At 43.8% G+C, this 14,330-nt stretch overlaps 1 pseudogene; it reads right to left on the minus strand.

Annotated features, from left to right (window-relative positions):
• Positions 1 to 2,513: 2,513 nt before the first annotated feature.
• LOC144762721 (DCN1-like protein 4 pseudogene) lies at positions 2,514 to 3,474 on the minus strand (annotated as a pseudogene).
• Between the last annotated feature and the right edge of the window lie 10,856 nt (positions 3,475 to 14,330).

Consider the following 14,330-nt stretch of genomic DNA (forward strand, 5'->3'; position numbering starts at 1 on the left):
CAGGACAGGTTCAGGACAGAATAGATGACCTCTTCTGGATTCAACGCCAGCGTCTCACCCCTCTCTGACACTAACTTCCTCCTCGATTCTTCTGCGATCTTCTTCTAAATATTTAGCTATTAAATTCTATTAAATTCTAAGTCTGCATCTTCAGGTATTCAATCAGCATTCAGACAGCATCTCGGTCTCTCAACGTTCTTGCTGTGACTGCGGTAACTAATCTAACTAACTACCCCAATTATACTTTCTTAATGGCATGTACCACCCCCAAATGTTTCAACTTTATGAAACTCTTATTTCTGATTGGACGAGCTGAAGAGATGATCATCACACCATGCTAAGTTTTAGTAATTTTCTTTAGTTCATTGTTTTAAGTTCCCACCCATTAATTTGTTCTCCCAAGCTTTATTTCCCACCCATATTTGCAAACTTTATCAACAACAATGTATGCATTTCATAGTTGTCAATTGAATCTTCATGATGTTCAGCTGGTTCCCAGGACATGTACGGAGAACGTTGTTGGACGAGTTTCAAGAATTTACCTCACTGTTTATGGGTTGTCATCTTTGCACAAGTGTGAAGAACCATGTGGGTGTTAGACTTTAGCATCGCTCAGAGGCCCAAATAGGAACTAATAAAGAGGTCAAAAGAAAAGGTATTAATTTCAAAATGATTTCACTGTATACCACCTATCTCTACTCTAATCCCTTTTACTTATAAAGACTCTTCATGCATTAGCATTTAGTATACAACTCATTTTAGTTTCAGCAAAGCAGAAGCTTAGCACGTGAGTTTCCAAGCGGCCATTTTAGATGCTATTTCCCAGAAGCAGAAATTTTCCTCCAAGCGTAAAGACGTCATTCTGCGTAGATGCAGTTGACGCATGCACAATACATGTTCCCGCGTTAGCAGCCATTTCAAGTCACACTCTGGTTACTTGTTAGTAAAACACATCGGCAAGCTTCCTCTATCTGGAAATTTATGAAATGTGGTGCATAATAGTATCAAAATACATTGTTAATACTTCGTTATGGGTTTATATGAGAGGATAACGTCCGAGCAAGTCTCTTTTATACGACTCCTTGCTCCATCAGCATCATTAAAGTAAAATAAGGTATCGCTAAGTTTGGTCAAGAGGGGGCCAACTTCTAGCACGTGAAGTCATACATTGCTGCAGCTCCTCGTTATGGCCTTAATGCTGCAGTGGAATTAGCCAATTAGCATCTGACTGCTCCATCGTTGGATGTGCAGTTGTTGTAAATGTCTTTTATGATTAAAAAAAATCGAAATAAAGACTTATGAATTGAATTGAAAAGGTCAAGTTATGTGTGGCCAGGAGGTGGAATGGATGGCTGTCAGACACCATCAGGCAAAAAGGTTGGGTCATAAAGTGAAGTCAAGGATCAATGGTCTGGCACGCTGGGCTTGGTGAGAGTCAGGCTACGGTACCCAAACCTGGGAAGCCCTGGTACAGTCCCTCTACATTGAAGCTGCAATATACTGGGGACGCACTGCTGCAGGAGACCCACCACACACTAAGGTGGACAGCTGAGTCTGCCCTCCACTTGGCTCAGTCACTCGACATTTGAGCTGTAGAAAATTGCAGATTTGGTGAGGTGGTGGGAGGCAAACTAGGATATTGGTGGCTCTGGAGCATGTCGATGAAGTGCTATTGTGTGGCCGTGCTCTCGGTCACTTCTAAGGTGAGCAGTGGCACCCGGCACAGATCCGGGGTGGTGGGGGACATAGTGGGTAGCGGGTGTAAATAAAAAAATGAAGAACAAAGGTCCTTTCTCGCATTTTCCTCACCGTGTCTCTCCTCCCTAGTCTTTCGTTCCAGGCCAGACGAGGAAGCACACCTACGATCCCCACAGCCACCAATCACAACGCTGCAATGCAGCGTAGTGATTGGTCTGAGGGTCGTGGGTCAGTGCTCAGACAGGCAGTGGGAGCCTGGGCATGTTCTCCACCCAGGCTCAAAAAGCCTGGGTGGAGAACATGCAAACTGTGCATGAATGTTTGGCCGGCCCGAGACGGCCGACCAAATATTCATGCGCACTTCCAAAATGTGCTCACCACTCCCCCTGCTCCTGTCGTCAGAGCAGCCCGGCCCGCCCCGCCACAAAATAAAATGATAATAGCGTTGAGTTATTGTAATTTTATTTTTCCTTTATTTCACTGCTAAAAAGGAGTGGGGCTTCACTCCTCTGCCTTAGCAGAGGCGCCGCCACTAAGGATGATCACAGAAACATAGAATAGTGGAGTCAGTTGAACTGTATTGTACGGTTATAAGATGAGGTACACTACATCCACTATACTTGGAAAAAGGACCAATAATTTGGACTACCTTTTAGCATTGCTTTTTAAAGATCAAGGAGAAGGAAGAAAACAGTAGTAAAAAGAGTGGGTTTAATTCATATATATTCTTATGCATATATTTATACATGAAAGCATGAAGTACATGGTAATCAACTAATTTATTAATACTATTTTTGAAAAAACACATTTCTCTTCTATTGATGTCTATCTAGGCAGCATTGGTACTTTTCTTGGGCAAAGTCAAACGCATATCTATAAATAAGTTTGACATTTTCAGGCTCGTTCACTAAAGCTCTGAGGTAATCCAGTGAATCTCACAGTTTCTATGTTGAGTGAAACTGTAGGGAAGCCATTCCTCTCAAGCCCTCTTGCAACTTAAAAAAACATATTTTGTGCATCTGGTTTTCAGGCTAGGACAAGGATTACTATATTTTCAGTCTCCACTCAAATATACTCACAAACCTTCCCCATTGATCCAGGTTCCACCACATTTTCTGTACCTGTATTTTCATCGAACCAATTCAAGCATCTTTTTGTTCGAAAATATTCTTCTTTCATTTTAAGTCTACTGGAGTCACACTTTCTATATAATCAATCTTGTCTACTTTTCTTAGCCGTCAAACAATCTGCTGTTGGTCTTTTTTTCCTTGGTGGCATCACTTTGCTACAGTACCCTGGGGAAGTGCAAGAGTGCACACCTGGTTGAGTACCTACCAGGTTCCCCATTGGTGGTGCGCCCGTGAGGTGCCATCTCGCTCTCACACATTTTTTCACAGTGTTTGTTTGGTTTCACAAGTATCTGTTTAGAGGGATGGGCTTTTTAAGTTGGGCACGTGAGTGATATATCCCCTACCCCATAATCTCTGAAAGAGGGGAGGTAATTGTAAATTGAATGTAAAAATGAGAGATATCACTACATAATACAAGAGAATAGTGCCTGTGATCTAGGTCAATATTGGATTTGAAACTTGATGAGTGGGGGGCGACCTAGGTCCTGTGATCCCTCTTTGCTCCTTTTTGTTTTTGGTGGTGATTGTCTTGGCCAATGTCTTCAGTCAAATTTCATTCTGTTGAGAGTGCGTAGATTTTGGGAATATTTACCAGTGTTGATAGATGAGAGTTCAACTCAAAATTGATGGCAGCATCCGAGTGCATCTTCCTGGCGTAGATGTCCCAGAATCTGTCCTCAATCTCATCTTGTTGTAAATATAAACATGTAAGGCCATCAAAATATTTTGTCAGGGCAAATGATTCTGGTTGCACAGTTCAGAGGTGAGTGTTATGAGTCAAAACGGCGAGCGCTGAAAGTGTCAATAAAGTGCCCAAGCCTAATCTAAACTGAGAATATTGAGCAGTGGTTTGTCAGACTTCTTAGCCTCGTGCTAGGAATATCCATATGTATTCAGTCAGGTGGGGTAATTATTGTTGACGCTTTGCCAATTGTGACTCTCAGTCCTTTGATCTCACTAGGACAAGACATGGAGGGAGAAACTCAGACTAGATCCATCAGGTCAAAAAATCCTGCGGCTAGGATCTGGGCTAGGATGAGACGAGAATAATTATGTTATCTTTCCAGGAGAGCAAAGTAATCGTACTAGTGCGCCTCAGCGGAGGTGGCAGAGGTCCTCATGGACAGTAATGTCTGCTTTGTTCTATTTTAGGTCTTATCTAGACAGTGCTGCCTGTCTCTTCAAGACCTTTTGTTTTCTATCAGTGTGCTTAGAGAACGTCCATTGCTTACCATTTGTTGGTTTCGCTGTCACTTTCATTTGCTTTGCTTTTCATTGGTCAGCTGATGCGGACTCCATTCCCCTTCCTGTGTTTATTCCTCCCTTGTAGTATGGATGCATTACTTGTGCCTTCCACCACTCATTTTTGTAGGCGCTACTTTTTCTTTGTGTTTTAGCATTCTAGCAACGAGTGTCTCTTTCAGCTGGCTCACTCGGGTCCCTCTACTTCCCCTTCATCCCTCAGTTGTTGTCCATGTTGCTTGACCCTGATTGCTGTCCATGTTATTTGCCCCCACCTGCACTTCCTCCCTTGTTTTTTGTGTTGCTGGATCCTTCCCGCCCTCTCATCTTCTGTGGTTGCCCTTGTTGCTTGCCCTCACCTACCCCAGCCCCTCCTTCTGTTGTTGCTTGTGTTGCTTGCCTCAATCCACACGCTCCTTCCATACTGTCACTTGTTCCTTGGACCTACCTGCCCTCCTTCCTTCCGTTGTGGTCAGTGTTGCTTGCCTAGCCCACCTGTCTGACCTCCCTTTGTTGTCCATGTTGCCCCTCACCCGCCGTAGCAAAAAAAAGGATAGGACGCAGACACTACTGGCCCTTATTAGCCATTTTAATATTTATTTTCTGACATGCCACACAGAAACCTAAAACATTGACAAAGGCATAACATCACATCCTCGAGACTTATTGGCTTTGCCAATGCTTGTTCATATGCTTCTAGATTGAGGGCAGACAGAACTTGTGCACAGGCGGCCATCTTATGAGATGCCCTCTCTCTTAAGATAATACATGCAGGAATGGGGAGGCCCCCCTCCATTTTTTTTCTTGACTGCTAGATTGCCCTGGAGCAGTTGAACATTGGCTGCAGGAGGTTCCACTCAGCTCTGCACTTGTGGTGCGTTCGTCCCCCTGACCAGATGCTAGAACAAGATTCAGTGAAAAAGGGCCAAAACAAAGACTTGTAAATATAATATATCCACACGCAAATTCAAAGTCTGAAAATGTTAATTAAAAAAAAGAAAAATATAAGTCTAGCTCACTGAAAAGTGCAAAAGTGGATATCCCACCATCACCGTTGACCATCTGGGGCATCTCCTCCATAATGGCAAAGGAGTGTCGCCCCACAGCCCAGCGCCAGCAGACGATAAATAAAATGATACTAACACAATGTTATTATCATTTTATTTATGTTGTCTGGGCCGCACAAAGTGAATTGGGCGGGGCCGGGCATGGCAGGGAGGAGGAGTAGTGTGCACTTATAAGTGAGCATGTCAGTTTGGTAGGCCATTTTAGGCCATCCAAACAGACATGCACACTTATGGTTCTTCATCCCAGATGTGGGACTGCCAGATTTGAGAAATGCATCAGGCTCCAATGCACTGTCTGAGTGGCAAAAAAGAATGCTCAGACCCATTCTGGCACCTGTCTCATGACATGAGAGCTGCGTCTGGATTGGGTGGGAGCCTGTGCTTTGAGGGCCCCAGCATGACAAGAGAAACAGCGAGGCAGTATCAGCAGGAGTGGAGTGGCAGGTAAGTCTTTTTTATTTTTATATTATTTCTCCCCCCCCAACCCCTCCGCCCCCTCCACAGCGGCGGACCTACCACTTTAGGTAGGCGGTAGGCGGCCGCTGCCACTGATGACCATTCGCTGCACAATTAAGGCACCAGGTTTTCCGATACAGATCTCATTCCCTCCCTTTTAGGTCGAACATTCGAGACCTCTTGTACATACTTTAGTATATACTTATATGTGTATGTATTTTGTGGGCTCTGGAGATCAGCCCCAGGACTTGTCTGCTTCGCTTAGGGACTTTTTTTTCTCGTTAAACTGCCTCTATTTTACTGTCTTGATAGAAAACGACCAGTAGAGGTCAGTAAAATACTGGAATTGCTTTCTGCTGAGGGACTTTCTTTTTTTTAATTTTTCTGGCAACTGCCTCTATTTAACTTTCTTGGTAGAAAACGACCAGCAGAGATCAGTAAAATACCAGAATCCCTTTAGCGTTCTCTAGATTCCATTCCATAGAAATTGTCTTCCACAAGCACCCGTAGACAATAATATTTTTTTCAAATCATGTATTTTCAGTGATATGACCACCGAAGGCCCTGATTTTATATTAAAAACAGAGCTTTGGACTATACCATTTCCCACTGAAAGGCAATATTTCTCTCCATGTATTCCCGTACCTGTCATGTCACACAGTTTGATGCTTACTTTCCCTCCATGTTAAAGAACAGTAGATGTTTCCGCACCTAGACTAATGTGCTGCATAGCTAAATACATATAAGGTCCCAAAGGCGAGATCGATTGCATTGCAATGCTTGTTTACTATTGTGCAGTTCTTGAAGCACACACATTGTCATCAACAGATTCACCTCATGAGGCAATCATCACTAACATACTTTGTTGATACATAGTGATATTTCTAATTTAGGTCTAAGTCATCCTCAGGCTTGGTTATCTTGAAGGGAAAAGAAGAGGGATGCCCATTACAAGCAGGCCCACTACGTGTCGAGGACAAGACCATCATGCTGTTCTCTGACTACATTCGCACTGTTCAGCGCCAGAGCTCCTTCTTCTTAGAGGTCAAATGCTGCCTCCTCCAGTTGGGGGTCAAGTACTCATTGCTATTCCTAGCCCACCAGAAGGTAATTTCGAATTGAACCTCCACATTCTTCACGGACCGTAAAGACAATTGGGACTTGAGGGACCAACACAATGGAGACTTCCTGCCAAAGCGAGCCATGCTTCCCGGACCTGCCCAGGCAGTGCCATCGCCAGAGGGGCAGAGCATGCATGGAGATTACCCCCGTTCCTCCTCAATCACATCCCCAACTCTCAAACAGATCATTGAAGACGGAAGAGGAGCCTTACAAGCTCCGGCCAACCTGGGAACCACAGCAGGGGTCACAGATGGTGAGAAAGGTCTGCACATCTTTACATCCAAGGATGACTCTCTCCCGTCTGATGACTCTTGCCAGGACTCCCAGACTTTCCCACTGGTGACCCCACAAACTTCAGATAACCTCATTTGACTGTACCCTCTTCTTCAGACACGGTTTTGCTGTAACCTGCACTACACACCCTTGCATCATTGTTACACATCTACACCAGTTTGTATGTCATGCCTAACAGGGTGTATGAGTCACTGTGCACAGTCACCAACACAATCCCTGGTGCTTTCTCACCCCGACACAGCCGAACCCCCCCAATGTTTTCCTCCACACCTGCAACACCCAGACATGACACGCTTATCTGGACCCACTGCTCAATCTACCCTTACTTACTCAAGCCACTCATACAGCGGGGACCGGGGCGACCAACTGGCCCCGCTGGGTCCAACATGCCTCAGCCCTTGATACACTGGGCACATTGGACCCCACGCTACATCTTTGGATTAGGCCACACACCGATGTTACACTACAGTTTGCCTTTTGATTATGCTCAGTTTGGGTGTTTAACCGGTTGTAGTACGCTCCACATATTGCTCTCCCACATTTTGTTAAGTTTACTTGCCCCTCATTGCTCCCCCACGTTTAACAGCGACAGGCAGACCTTACACACCTTGCATGGCTTGGGCTGGGTGACCTATGGGGCGGGTTTCTCCCAAGTGATTTCCTACCACACGTCCTAGATGCAGCTTACTACAAATGGTATGGCCCCCCATATCTGCTATTCAATTCCTCACCCTGAATATGCGTGGAATGCACATGGCTAGGAAATGGCACGCAGTCTACTCCTATGCCTAAAGCCAACAGGCATACATAGTCCTTCTACAGGAATCACGTAGATGATCGAGGAACTTTGGCTACTGTAAGCGATGGCAGGGCACCATACATGCCCCCACCTACTCACTCTATGCGGGAGGCGCAATGATATGGATCAGACCCGGTGTCCCCTTTTAGGAAACTGGTGCTGTCATAGAAAAAGATGACCTGAACGGCTGACCCATACACATAGGTAGCATCTAGGTCCCCAACGTGAAGCAAGGTACCTTCTGGGATGTTCTCTCTACCGACCTGCCCCATAAAACCAGTACTGTGGATCCTCGAGGTGAATATAACTGTGTATTAGACCCAGACTTGGACAGGTCCCACGCCCATTGTCGCTCTCCCTGGCTGTGCACAGGCCAACAGTCTCTGGAACTAGGCACTTCATTCCCCATAATCTCTATGTCTTGATCGCTTCCTCTGCTCCACATCTTTGGCACTCCTCATATGCCACTCAGACTATCTAGGACACATCATCTCAGACCTTGAAGCCCCCATGGTGGACATGAGATGGCTACCATCCCTGCCTCTGATGCCAGCATGGCGATTACCCTGTGGCTGTCTGGAGCATCCTGTCTTCTGTGTGATGCAGGAGACTCATATCCGGCAATAGGATGTATGACGTTACGACGCATACTTTAACAACGCCTACCTTTACAACGCAATTTTTACAACGCAGGATCGTTTACAACGTATGCCTTTACAACGCATGACATTACATCGTAGATGCTTTGACAACGCATGCCATTACAACGTAAGTATAGGTAAGTATATAATTTTATTACAAAATTTAATTTATAAAATGTAATTAATTTAATTTAATTAATTTTATTTATTTTTTCTATTATTTTTAAATATATATATATTTAATTTAAAAATAATGTAGGCGTATAAAAAAAATCAAACTACAAAGGGGAGTAATAGTAGGGTAATTGCTGGATAATGTAGGGGTAAAAATTACTATTCTAACTCCAGGGGGGTATAATAGTAGGGTAAGTGCTGGATAGTGTAGGGGTAAAAATTACTATTCTAACTCCAGGGGGGTGTAATAGTAGGGTAAGTGCTGGATAGTGTAGGGGTAAAAATTACTATTCTAACTCCAGGGGGGTGTAATAGTAGGGTAAGTGCTGGATAGTGCAGGGGTAAAAATTACTATTCTAACTCCAGGGGGGTGTAATAGTAGGGTAAGTGCTGGATAGTGTAGGGGTAAAAAATACTATTCTAACTCCAGGGGGGTGTAATAGTAGGGTAAGTGCTGGATAGTGTAGGGGTAAAAATTACTATTCTAACTCCATGGGGGTGTAATAGTAGGGTAAGTGCTGGATAATGTAGGGGTAAAAATTACTATTCTAACTCCAGGGGGGTGTAATAGTAGGGTAAGTGCTGGATAGTGTAGGGCTAAAAATTACTATTCTAACTCCAGGGGGGTGTAATAGTAGGGTAAGTGCTGGATAGTGTAGGGGTAAAAATTACTATTTTTTTAAAACTTTTTAAACTAATATTAAAATTACTTAAATTAAATATTTTTTTTAATTTATTTAAAGTACTTTTTTTTAATAATAATAATTTTATTTTTAATATATATTAAATAATTAATATTTAATTATTTAAAAAAAATGTTTTAATTAAATAAAAGTTTTATTAAAATTATATACTTACCTATACTTACCTATACTTACGTTGTAATGGCATGCGTTGTAAAAGCATCTACGATGTAATGTCATGCGTTGTAAAGGCATTTGTTGTAAAAGATCCTGCGTTGTAAAAATTGCGTTGTAAAGGTAGTTCGTGGTAATAGTTGCGTTGAAATGGTTGTTTCCCCTGGCAATATTTTGCCGAAAACCATAATACAGCCACCACCAGAACCCTGAAGTGGGACACCTTCAAGGTGATAATAAGGAGTACCTGTATACAGTAGATAGTAGGAGTCCATAGAACACTGGACAGGGAAATAGTGGAGTTCGAACAACGTCTCGGTACCCTAGGAAAGATGGCAGACCGTGACCCCGCAGTTGCCGCGCCCTACATAGAAGTGAAAACTAACTCTGCCGCCATATGTTGACTTTCAGTAGTAAGCAACAAAGCAACTGCAGCATGGGACATGGCAACTGTAAAGCAAGAGCTACAAAATGTGGGCCATATTATCAAGGAAGTTGCGGTAGTTTATCGCCGCTTTACCGGCAGGAAACTGCCGATAAAGCGGCGATAATGGCCTTGATAATATGTGATTCGAATTTCAATCGATGCCCAGGTTAGATGTGTGAACATCTAACCTGGGCTTCGATTGAAATTCGAATCGCATATTATCAAGGCCATTATCGCCGCTCTATTGGCAGTTTCCTGCCGGTAAAGTGGCGATAAACTACCGCAGCTTCCTTGATAATATGGCCCTGTATTCCCTGAAGACTACATGAGGTGGGAAGCTGCTACCCCAGCTCCAAGTCTGGCAGAAGTCCTACTCCTATAATTACATCAAAGGCAAAATAATAGTAGTCTCTGCTACCTTGTACCAATGCAACGGTTTAGGGGCGTCTTTCTTCACAAAACCTTAGACAGGTTGTATAATGCTCACTTATCTTAATATCCACTTTCCGGAGTAAACTGGCATTCCCAAATATATGTGTACCTGTGAGACATTGGTCGGTCAAATTATAAATTATTTGAAAACAGTCTGTAGAAAGGTGTCTCTCACCCGCTAAGATGGCATGTCCTGAATAAGTGAAGATCAGGATGACAGAATTGCAGTTTTTTTTAAGAAGTGTTATGCCTTTATCTTCTAGCTTAGTGAAGAGATATAAGAAGTCAAGCTTATAATGGTCCATAGAGTCGGAAACAGCCCCAGGTCATCTATTGCCTCCTCAACGCGGCACACATTTCCCCGCTGTGCAGGCGAACTCCACGCGTGCGCAAATCGGACGGTCCCTGGCCACCCGACGCAATAGCCCACCGTGGAACACAAGGGTATGCAAGAGGATATATTGAACTAAAATTGGCCCACCGGGGAACACAAGTGTGTCCAGATCTTACTTGAGTTTTTGGAAGAAGGTGATTCAGTAAAGCCTTGGGGCAAATGGGACCACATCAGCTTCCCCTGAAAATAAAAACATGAAGAGTTATTTACTATCTCGGTATATGGGGATCCAGAAGAAAGCAGAACAAAGGTCCAACACCATGAACCATTTCCTGTGAGTGGGATACAAGACAATATGGTAGCAGCGTTTTGAACAACAAGAAGACTAGCTATTAAGCAGCATTATTATCTCATAGGTCTTGCACAAACCTATACATATCTTTGCCAGGATTTGTGATCTGCAAAATGAGGGTGGCACATGCAACCAAGGACCTCTTGTTTAATCACTGCACTAAAATCAGGCCAGATTCCTGCTTCCACCTCAGGGCCTAACAGGTACTGAGGGGAATAAAAGAAGTTTCCTTGGTCTCTACCGATTCAGCAGCTAAGACACAACTCACTTCATATGCATGTTCACACCATATAGGAGAAGGTACTTAAATATATCAGAGACAGGTTTTAGCATTACATTTTCTTCAGTCAACATCATCAGTACATTCTTGAGTGTCACATTGTCTAGCTAAAGCTTCATTTTCAATGTATTTGGTGCATTCCAATGCACACTATAATTAGTACAGAATTCAGTAGAGTTCAGTTTAAACATAGGTTCTGTCTTCAAAAGGTTGGCAGGGAATGTGCAGATTACTAAAAAGCAAGTTTCTTTGTATTAGGACAGAGGGTTTTGGATAAGGGATTGGCGATACAGTTAGGGAAGCAGGTGTTTGAAATGCCAACTGCAGTAACAGACATGCCTGAGAGAGGCAAGGATGAAACTGTGTCAATAAGGCATGAGGTGGGTTTTTCTGTTAATACCACATCATACATACAGTCAATTTGGATCTACGTGTATTGAATTGTTTATAGAGCAGTCAGCTCCCCTTGAGCTGCCCTAAAAGGTGGGGGTCTCGGTTTTAAGAAACTTGGTTATATTCAGGTTGTTCAGGTTGGTGGTAAGCTCTTGGGAGTAAATTAGGACTATCCTGTTTCTAATGTCCCAGCTGGCAACAAATGAAACAAGAGGAACACGCAGGTGCAGACTCTGCCAGACCTCCAATATCTCTGCCCACCGCGATCATTCTGTCCACCATCCCTCTCTGCGTGGCTTTTCATGGCCTTGTAAATATGGAATAAGGGAATGCCCTACTCTGCATGGAAGGGGTATTCCATGGGTGTTGCTGTGGGTGTTCCCACTCAACACCCATAGTTTTTGACACTGCCCCAGATTTACACCATAACATAAATCTGGGGCAGCCCCAAAACTAACGCCTTCCCTAGGCAGGGGTAATGAGAAGAAATGTTTACATTTCTCCGCGTTGTTTCCTCCTTCAACGTGTGCTGCATTCTGCAGAGGTTTAAATGTTGCAGCATCAGTGTCCCTCTTTTCTTTCCACATTCATCAACTCTGATCGGTAAGATGAACATCGGGCCATCCCCCAACCAAGTCCCCCCTCCAAAAAATCCTCTGTCTTACCTTTGATGCCTGGGGTCATTGTGTGGACTCTGGCCCAGCTCTGCTCCCCCTTTCTGGCCAAGCATAAGCACTCCTGGCAAAGCACCAGGGGGCTTGTTTATGAGCCCTTGCATTACTTTTGTGCCGCTGGTGCGTCACTTTATGTGATGCACCAGCAGGGTAAAAAATGTGCCTTGTTGCGTCATATTTACAAAGTGGTGAATCTAGGTAGATGCGTCACTTTGTAAAGCCCTGCGCCACATTATACCTTTGCCAGGTATAATGTATGCAGGGTTGGTGTTCCAATGCAAGAAAGCCTTGTAGAAGTGACACAGTTAAATCTATGAGATTTCACTGCGTCACTTCTAAGACGCAAATCTGTCACTATCTTACGCCTGCCTCACAGCAGGCGTAAGACTGACGCAGGCACATTGGAAATGGGACTTGCCCATGTGAAATGATACATTGATGGAGTTGCGTCACTTTCGTGACACACTCCAGCAATGCGTCATTTTTGCGCATACAGATACATCAGAAATACCGTAGTATTTGTAACTCCTTGTGACATGATGCATCATACTGTAAATATAACGTATCCAGCATGTCGCAAGGATGGCGCAATGAAAAGTGACGCATCGCTGTTTTCACGCAGCGATGCATCACTTTTTTTATAAATGAGGCCCGAGGTTTATTAAAGAACATCTGCCCACATGCCATTTCAAACTCTGAAAATGTTTATTAACAAAAAAAAATCTAACTGTGAATCACAGAACCAGGAGACAAAGGCATGTCCCAGCACCCCAAATTAGCATGAACTGCACGAGCACAGACAAAACACAATTGTATATATTTTCATTTGTAGTGTTCCAATGAAAATCATGTGATGAGACCGAAAGAAAGAATTTACACATGTGTAGGATTCTGAAGTCATGAGAAAGTAATATATTCAAACGATCTATCGTAGATTAAGAAACGTAAATTATCACTGCTGAGCAAGCTAATCAGAAATTTCTCACTTTTAAAGCCAGTCATGGAAGCATGACTTTACACATCATAGATAGATACAACTTGAAGGCATGGTTAGCACTGAGAAGAAAGATGGCTGCCTCATGGCTCAGAGGAAGTGATGTCATATATTGAAGAAAACTGTGAACTTAATCACTGTAACAGTGATTACACTCCTGCTATCACCTAACAGCACTGATGAGTAGTCTGCGTGGCTATCTTTTCTGAGTCTTTAGCCAGTTTGAGGCTGTTATAATGTATGGAAATATTCTTACAAGCATACTGTGGGAACATTTAAGATGGTGGGTGCAGAACCTGTGCTGAAAGATAATGGGGCATATTATCAAGAAACGGAGTTAAAATTATCGCCGCTTTAGCGGCAGAAAACTGCTGATAATGGGCTTGATAATATGCCCTTGAGAATTCCAATAGAAGCCCATGCTCTGGTGTGAACATGGGCTTTTATTGGAATTCTCAAGGGCAGGGGCGATGCGTTCATTAGGGCGCTTGGGCGTTGCTCCACTGAGCGTTGCCGTTACTCTCTAACTCCGACGGGACTCTCTCACTCACACAATGCACTCGGCTTAGAAGGGGGCGGGGCAGCACTACAGGACAGAGTTCAGCTGCAAGTGATTGACTGACTGTTGACATCCACCAACATCACAGGTGATCGGCGGAGCACACAGCAAGAGTGCGCATGTTCTGTTTAGGGCTTAAACATTTTGGGACCAGCCCTGAACATGCGCACACTAGGCTGCTCATTAGAAGAGCAAGGGTTTTTCTATGCTGCTTTTCTAATGAGCAGCCTAGTGTGCATGTGCGGGCTGGTAGCAAAAATTGTTAAGCCCTTAAACAAAACATGCGCACTACTACTCATGCCAATCCTTGCGCTGCTGCTGGAGCAGCGTCTGGATTGGCTGAGGGCAAGCGGTACTACTACTCGCCAAGGCGCCAATGCGGAGTCAGACAGCGGCCCAGGAGGA

This window comes from Lissotriton helveticus, chromosome 6, assembly GCF_964261635.1.
Source record: "Lissotriton helveticus chromosome 6, aLisHel1.1, whole genome shotgun sequence".
Lineage (NCBI taxonomy): Eukaryota > Metazoa > Chordata > Amphibia > Caudata > Salamandridae > Lissotriton > Lissotriton helveticus.